Raw genomic sequence first — 7,522 nt, 5'->3', positions numbered from 1 at the left:
ATATGGGATATTTAAGGTGGTGTTCATATTCATCACCTTCCTGTCTAGCCAATGACAATTTAGATTCATGTTTAAAAAATATTAAATGTAAACATTTTTGTCTTTGCTGACAGTGATAAAAAAAATTCAGGTAAATAAGGAACAACCATTTTCATTTATAATTCATATTGTCTTCTGGATTCCTCCTGTTCATCTTGGTAACTTTTAGTAAAGTTAAAATTTCAATAGTGTTTGCCTCAAATCTTATTGCTTCACCTGTTAGTAACCCTTTCATTTTTCTTTTTTTAAAGTTAGATGGTAAATTCGTTGGATACTTTGTCATGGCTTTTATTGGAGACTGGGAGAGGGAAAAGACAAAAGTAATTTTAAAAAATGACCATAATTTTCTCTTAAAAAGGGAGAGTGGGGTAAGGAGATGTTGTTATCTCTCACCAGTGGGGGGCAGGGTAAGGAAGCATTCAAAGCCCATGAGTCAAGCCATAGTCAAAACCATGTTCTACCCTAAAGTAGATTTTCTTTCTCCCCCCCATGTTTTTTTTAAAATAAGGTCTCCCCAAACCATCACTTTTTAATCTTCCCCAGACTGGGCTCCATCTTCAGACCCTTCATCCCCAGATTTTTCTGGTGGAGGGCTGGCAGATTTTTTCTTTTCTGGGGGGCTTTCTGGCTCCTCATCCTCTTCTTTCTTTGGGGGAAGGAGTCTTTTCCTTTGATGCCTTCGATGCTGTGGGACGGCCCACTTTTCCTTTGCCTTTCACTGGACTTGGTGTCACTGTAGCCTTTAGCCTAGGTTTGGGCATTTTCTTTTCTTTCCTTTCAGGCTTGGATTTCTTCACAATCTTTTTGTTTTTCTTTTTTGAACTTCCATAATCACTATCATCATCATCTTCCATTAGGAAGTCTTCATCACTGCCAGAATCTTTCTCCTGGAATGGTGCCTCTTCTTCTTCTTGTTCTTCTTCACTGCCCACATCTTCCATGAACATCTCTCTCTGTTTGGAAGCTGCTTTGGATGCTGCCTGACGCTGTTGGCGAACATTTTTGTGATCTTCCTTTTCATCTTCACTGTCCTCTGGTGAGTGTGAATCATCCTTCTTGGTCTTCACATCCTTTTCTTCAGAGTCCTCACTATCTTCCTGTGAATTTTTCCCAGACCGCCTCTTGTTTTTAGCTTCTCGAGGTGATGATCGGATTTTCTTAGCTGGAGGCACTGAATCTCTTCCATAATCTTCATCTGCATCATCAGATTCTTGAAACTGTGAATAATCCACCACCTTCCTGTTTCTGACGGGCCGGGACATGTTCGCAGCCAAAGCCGGGGCTCCACGGAAGCCGAGACCAGCCCCCCACCCCCACCCCCGGCTGAGCTGGACGCCGAGGCCCGGGCTGCTGGCTCCTCCGGCTCCTCCGCTACCGGATCCAGGCCCCCGGGGATCCGCCGAGCCCCCATTCCCCCGTCTCTTCAAAATGGATCTTACCTTTACTTTATATGTATCTCTCTACTTCAATTGAGTTTCTTGTTAAACAGTATATTGTTGGAATCTAGTTTTTAATCCACTCTGCTATTCTCTTACATTTTAGGGGAGAATTCATCTCATTCACATTCAAAGGTATAATTAGTAACTCTTCATTGTCTCCCATGCTATCTTTCCTCTGTTTCTATTTTCCCCCCTTTTTTTCACTTTATCCATATTCTCCAGTATTTTCCTTCTGAATATCACTGCCTTCAGTGTGTTTTCCCCTATATATACAACCTCCCTCCCCTTTCCTTCCCCTTTCCCTTCACTCCTTCTTTCCTCCCTTCCTCCTGTAAGTTCCCCCCCCCACCTTTTTCGTTATAAAACTTGAAAGGTAAAATAAGTTTCGTAACTTAACTTAGTGTGTATGTTAATCCTTCTTTGAGCCAAATCTGATGAGAGTAAGATTCAGGTGGTTCTCACCTCCTCCCTTATTCCCCTCTATTGCAAAAGGTTCTTTGTACCTCTTCATGTAATGTGATTTTCCCCATTCAATCTCCTCCATCTTCCCATCTTTTTATTGATCCCCTCCTTTCTAAGGAGATTTTGTTTTTTAATAATTCTATCAGAGTCACAGACAAGTCATAACTGTCTATTACTTCTGACTATGTATGTTCTCTCTAATAGAGTTACAATTCTCAAGAGTTATGAGAATATTTCTCCCAGGTGGGGATATAGCCACTTTCATCTTATTGGATAGTACCCCCCCCACCTTTAACCTTTTCACATGTCTTTCAAATCTCATGTTTGAAGTTCAAATTTTATTTTTAGCTCTGGGATTTTCATCTGGAAACTTTGGAAGTCTCTTATTTCATTAAATGTCCATCTATTTCCCATGGAAGAGAAGACTGAGTTTTGCTATATAGTGAATTCTTGGTTGCCTTCCAAGCTTCCTTGCTCTTCAAAATATCACATTCCATGCCCTTCGATCCCTTAATGTTGATGGGGCCAGGTCCTGTGTGATCCTTACTGAGTCCTTGCTATCTAAATTGTTTCTTTCTGATTGCTTACAAGATTATCTCTTTTATCTGATAGTTCTGGAATTTGGACACAGTATTGCTTGATGTTTTCATTTTGGGATACCTTTCAGGAGGGATCCATGTATTCTTTCAATAACTATTTTGCCTTCTAGTTCTATGATATCAGGGCATTTTTCCCCATCACTAAATCCTGAAATATTAAGTTCAGGCTTTTTTAAACTTTCAGTGTTTTCAGGAAGCCCAGTGATTCTTAAGTTGTCTCTTCTGGATCTATTCTCTAGTTCATTGGTTTTACTGATGACTTATTTTTCATTTTCTTCTATTATTTTGATTATTTTGTTATTGTTTCGCTGACTTTTGTTGTCTTATGAAGTCATTCGTTTCCCTGGATTCCATTATTTTTTTAGAAGAATTTCCTTCATTTAACTTTTGTAACTCTTTTTCCAATTGGTCAATTCTATTTTTGAAGGCATTTTCCATTTGACCATTTGTTGTTTTGAGAGAATTATTTTCTTTTTTCACTTTTCCAATTGTATTTTCCAAGTATTTGTTTTCTTGTTGCAGGGTGCTAATTTTCTCTTGAGTTTTTTTCCCCAATTTTTCCAATTGATTTTTTTTAGGTTTTTTTTGCATGGCAAATGGTTAAGTGGCTTGCCCAAGGCCACACAGCTAGGTAATTATTAAGTGTCTGAGACCAGATTTGAATGCAGGTACTCCTGACTCCAAGGCTTTATCCACTACACCATCTAGCCGCCCCTCCAATTGTTTTTTAAATTTATTCCCGATCTCTTCTAAGAAATCTCTCTGGGCTGGAGACCAATTCATATTCTCCTCATAAGTTCTAGATCTCTCTGAGTTAGAGTCTTTGGCTTCAAAGTAGCTTTCAATGGACTCCCTTTTCTGCTGGATTTCATTCATTTTCCTAGGAGCTTTTGTTTGGGGTGGGGTTGGTTCAAAGTCCTTTGGTGTTGAAAGCCCTAGAGGCTTTGCTCACTGGGTTTAGTAACTCCAAGTGGGATGGCCAGAAGGGGATGCTAGACTCCTTCTCTGGAATGTCTCTTACCTTGATTTGTGGTCCACTCCCTAGTTCTGGTGTACTGGGGCAGGGTAGTAGGGTCTGAATTATCCTAGTCCAATGTGGACTTGGTCCTTGAATGGATAGTTAATCTACTTAGTCTACTGAGAGAGAGATCTGCTGCCCACACCTGAGCCTGGGGGCGGGGAATGGGAGGGGGAGCTGTTACTGGACTTGTTCTGGAAAGAGTCACTTTTTCCCAGGGATGGGGTCGGGGTGGGGTTCCACTGAAAAAAAAATGGGATTCATGGCCCTTGTATTGCAGAGCAGCAAAGCTGAGCAGATAGATATCTAGTTGTTCTCTGCAACTCTTCTGTCCATTGCACTGAAAAATCTCCCTCCAGCCTAGTTAGAACTTTCTTGCCCACCATTCACACCACCCACACAGCTAAGCTCTTGAGACTGTTCTTAGCTTAGTTCTCAGGCCTCACCCCATTGCCTTTACAATGGCTTTCTACTCTCCACCCCACGTCACCCACTGTCCCCTGAGACAGACATTGTTGGTAGATGTCCTCCTAAGTTCTTTTTTTTCTGGGTTTTCTTGATTGAATTTTTTTAAGGGGCTTGATTCATATTAGTTATGAAGGAAAGTTAGGAGATTTTAGTACAGAGCCTGGCTTCTCTCCACCATCTTGGATGGAAGTACTTTATTTGATATGTCTTATCCCATGTCTTTATCTCTCTTCTTAGTCTTTAGTTTATTTTTCTCTTTTCTTTAAAAATTCTTTTTTCTAGAGATACCTATTTTCAACTTAAAAAAATTTTGATTTATTTATTCCAGGAATTCTAATAGATTTTGTGGTTGTTGTGTTTTTCTTGGGATATGACCCTTATAGAAATTTTGGAGAAACATTTCTTTCTGTCTCCAAAATATCTCATCTCTACAATGGTCTATATACTAAATCTTCCAGATTACTTTCTGAATTGGTCATTTGTGTTAGGATTAGGGTTTGTGCACATATAGAAAGAATGTTGGGCCTCTGTATTGTCTTAGTTTGTATTTTCTAAGGGTCTTGTTGCTACATCCTCTGGATATTGAGTGTTATGTTCTTCAGTGTACTTAGTTGAAACTCAAGGATGTGAACAACAAATTTTCAGTGGGCCTTAAGTATCTGATCTAATGAAATGATCAGTTCCTTTGTATTCTGAACTTTGTAGGTTCTGAAGTCTAGTGTGAATCTTGGCAACACAACTTCAGGCTTATTCCTTGTTAAATCTTCCATACACAGGGGAAGCTATGTGGCACAGTGGATAGAACATTGGCCTCAGTCACTAAATAATTGTCTAGCTGTGAAGCAAGTCACTTAACCCCATTGCCTTAAATAAATAAAATTTTTAAAAATTAATTAAATATTTAATACACAGATGCTAGTGTCAGCCACTGTCCATTTTGTTGAAGGAATTTCAAGTTCAGAGAAACAGAGAAATAGATCTCTTCATTGTCGGAGTCCCTAGTCAAATTTGAGTTCCAACCTTGTAGTAAAAAAAAAAATGAAATAAAGGCTCACTTTTATTCTTCCAAGTTTTTGTCCTGGGAACTTGCCTGCAAGATGGATTCTTGGTCTTGGGATGAAAAAAAACCCATCTATAATTTCCTGCCACTATTCAATCTTTTGGTCTTCTTAGACCTCAGATTAAATGGGTGAGAGAGATGGTCTGTACCTTTTATTCTGACTTTTCCAAAATTTTCTTTAAACAATATTCTATACTTATCACCCCCTACCTCTCTTCCAAGAGGTTGGCCAATTCAATTAATTTGCTCTGAATTAATTTATTCAAATAAATGAATAGAGTCTTGGACCTGAAGCTAGGGAAACTTCATGAGTTCAAATCTCACCTCAGATATTTCCTAGTTTTGTGACATGGTAAGGAAGTGGCAAAGCATTATATTATCTTTGGTAAAAAAAATTCTAAGTGAGATCTTGAAGAGTTGGATATGACTGAAAGCACTGGAAGAAAATAACTTATCATTGATTCTTTTGGTGCAATAGAATTGCATTATATTCATATGCCTTAGCTCTCTAATAATTCCTTTTTCCCATGCTGTGTGAAATCATTTATCATCTAATTCCTCTACCTTCTTCCAGTATATTCCTTTTTTCATGTCTTATTTGTTTTACACTTTTCTTGTGCCCAGACCATCTGTCAAAGTATATTACTTTTATCTGTCCTGATAGAAGTATAATTCTTAAGAATTGATTGGCTAATCTATTAGCATATGACAACATAATCACATTATACCCACATCCTTTGTCTACGTATTTTTTCTCCAATGGTCATTAGGAATACAATGCTCAAGAGCCAAATGTCTCATAAAATTATTATTGGTTTATAGCATATTTCTTTCCAAGTACATTCCTTTCAACTATCCCAATTTAAACACAACCCTCATGAACTAAAATATGATGTAAAGCATCATCTCTTCTTGATTAAATTATATACTCTCTATGTACATCCCCTCCAATTGACCCAGTAGAAATACAGCCCTCGTAAGGTAAAATATCAGCTCAAGCATCCCCACTTCATGATCAATTTATACCCGCACCCTTTGTCTAAACATTCTCTTTTTAACTGTTCTTAGAGAAATACAGTTCTCAAGAGTTATTATAATTACCCTCCCATGTAGAGATTGACTAACATTTCCCCCTTTTCATTTACCTTTTTATTGTTGACTTATATTGGAAGATTAATTTTCTGTTGTTCAATTATGGTTGTTTTATCAGTAAATTTAAAACAATACCTTTTGCTGAAAATCTGTTTTCCTTGAAAGAATTTCCTGAATTTTGCAACTAGTCAATTCTTGGTTGTAATTCTAGCTCCTTTGCCCTCTGGAATATTATATTCCTGGACATCTGATCTTTTAATGTTGAAGCTGTCAAGTCTTGTGTAATCCTGACTGTGGCTCTCTGGTATTTAAATTGCATCCTTTAGGTTACTTATAGTATTTTCTTCTATAGCTGAGAATTCTGAAATTTATCTACAATATTCTTTGTTGTTTTCATTTGGGGATCCCTTTCTGGGTGTGATCAATGGATTCTTTCAAAGATGATTTTATCTTCTTGTTCTAGGATATAGGGCAATTTTCCATGGTAATTTCCTGAATGATATTGTCCAGGCTCTTTTTTTGATCTTGGTTTTCAGGTAGACTAGTAATTTATAAATTATCTCTTATACATCTACTTTCCAAGTCTTTCATTTTCCTTGAAAGATACTTTACATTTTCTTAAATTTTTTTCCAGCTATTTAGTTTTGTTTGATGACATCTTAGTATCTCACAGTCATTAATTTCAATTTTTTCAAATTCTAATTTTTAAAGTTTTATTTTCTTCTATTAGTTTTTTGATCCTTTTCCATTTGGTCAATTTTTACCTTTAGAAGATTTGATTTATTTTTCCATTTGGCCAATTTTACTTTTAAAGGTATTGTTTCCTCCCATCATTTTTTTAGGTTTTTGCAAGGCAAATGGGGTTAAGTGGCTTGCCCAAGGCCACACAGCTAGGTAATTATTAAGTGTCTGAGACCAGATTTGAACCCAGGTACTCCTGACTCCAAGACCGGTGCTTTATCCACTACACCACCTAGCTGCCCCTCTCCCATCATTTTTTTTTCATAATTCTTCCACATGACTCTCATTTCTTTCCTCAGTTTTTCTCCTTGATCTTCTCTTTGACTTTAAGTATTCTTTTGGAGTTTTTTCAAGAGGTCTTTGGGCTTTGAAATTATTTCATAATTCCCTTTGAGGCTTCACACATAGGCATTTTGTTACTGCTGTACTCTTCCTAGATGATGTTTTTAATTATCAGTATTGGAATAGTAGCTATCTATTTTTATCACTTTTGTTTTGATCATTTTGATGGTTGAACTCTGCTCCTGGGTCCTAGGGAGTATAGTTTCAAAGTTTTTTGGTACTGTAAACTGTAGATCTGATCTCTGGCTTTTGATTCTGATGT

The 7,522-nt window shown here is 37.4% G+C and overlaps 1 pseudogene; it reads right to left on the bottom strand.

The window, feature by feature from the left end:
• Positions 1-581: 581 nt before the first annotated feature.
• On the bottom strand, positions 582-1,331 carry LOC141520008 (nuclear ubiquitous casein and cyclin-dependent kinase substrate 1 pseudogene; annotated as a pseudogene).
• Positions 1,332-7,522: the final 6,191 nt, after the last annotated feature.

This window comes from Macrotis lagotis, chromosome 4 (genome assembly GCF_037893015.1).
Source record: "Macrotis lagotis isolate mMagLag1 chromosome 4, bilby.v1.9.chrom.fasta, whole genome shotgun sequence".
In the NCBI taxonomy this organism is placed as follows: Eukaryota; Metazoa; Chordata; class Mammalia; order Peramelemorphia; family Peramelidae; genus Macrotis; species Macrotis lagotis.
This window is presented reverse-complemented; position numbering and strand designations above follow the sequence as displayed.